The following is a 1,072-nucleotide window of genomic DNA, read 5'->3' as shown; positions in this document are numbered from 1 at the left end:
GTAATAAAGACGTGTAGTACTTTGGTTGGCAGATGGGGGCGGGTTGGGAATGTTGCATACTGGGATCTGACATGGAAAGCAAAGAGAGGCCTACCGTGAAGGTGGTGATCAGACCGAGAGGCTCCTCTGCTGCTCTCCAACAGAGGGCCATGCTGACTCTGGTTTCTTCTTCATAACGCACAAGTCTTTCGCCTTTACTAAAGACTTCGTGGAGAGGAACAAACATGAGTTGAATATATTTTTGGCAGGCTTTGCTGTATGGCTGAGCCTTATGAAATTGTGAAAAGTCAAAGAGCTGTCTAGGTCAGAAATCAAGCGCCACAAAGGAGAGCTTGGGCGGAGGTGATAAGCAGCAGCCATTGTTATGCACACCTACGAACGGGTACCACAACAAGTGAGATTTGTGCCAAGAGCTTGCGTGGACATCCAACACTTGGGGCTATCGCTTCTCGGCCTTTGGCTAAGATCAAGTGTAGTATCTGTTCTTATCAGTTTAATATCTGATATGTCCTCTATATGAGGACTACATATTAAGCAGATTTTTGGCATGAGGGGCAGAAATTTGGAGCTTGCCCTTCTCTCCACGCATCGACCTAGCATTGCAGTGCCGCTGGGAACGGTGCACTCTGTTCTTACTTGTAGAAAACCAAACACTCAAACAATTGTCGCGTATCAAAAGTGAATTCTACACTGGCTCAATGAAACTGAGGTAACGGCCTGGCACACACAAGTGTGTGAAACCGCCTGATGGCTCACTGCTTAGTGACGTGACCATGCACGGGGTCACAATGAGCTTGAACTGGATTCCAAATTGAGTTAGAAGCGTTTGTCAAGAATGGAAACTTGCTTTCACTCAAGACCTTCTGGGAGACTTGGTGAGAAACCAGAGTCAGCATTTTGGAGCGAATGTAAGTGGTTCAGGGATGTATTGCTTAGGCAGGCTTAAAAGCCAATCACAGTAGTCAGGGCAGGAGGTAATAAAGACGTGTATAATTTTGGTTGGCAGATGGGGGCGGGTTGGGAATGTTGCATACTGGGATCTGACATGGAAAGCAAAGAGAGGCCTACCGTG

At 47.0% G+C, this 1,072-nt stretch overlaps 2 non-coding genes across 2 annotated transcripts; both read left to right on the top strand.

Moving 5' to 3' along the window:
* The first annotated feature begins 153 nt into the window (after positions 1–153).
* LOC124853800 lies at positions 154–265 on the top strand. Its single transcript, XR_007034139.1, has one exon. It is a non-coding gene; the product is annotated as a U5 spliceosomal RNA (small nuclear RNA).
* A 176-nt stretch (positions 266–441) lies between these two features.
* Positions 442–630, top strand: LOC124854236. The gene has a single exon (XR_007034481.1). It is a non-coding gene; the product is annotated as a U2 spliceosomal RNA (small nuclear RNA).
* Positions 631–1,072: the final 442 nt, after the last annotated feature.

The sequence above is a fragment of the Hippoglossus stenolepis genome, chromosome 10, assembly GCF_022539355.2.
Source record: "Hippoglossus stenolepis isolate QCI-W04-F060 chromosome 10, HSTE1.2, whole genome shotgun sequence".
In the NCBI taxonomy this organism is placed as follows: domain Eukaryota; kingdom Metazoa; phylum Chordata; class Actinopteri; order Pleuronectiformes; family Pleuronectidae; genus Hippoglossus; species Hippoglossus stenolepis.
Note: the sequence above shows the minus strand (reverse complement) of the source record. Positions and strands in the feature narration are given on the sequence as shown.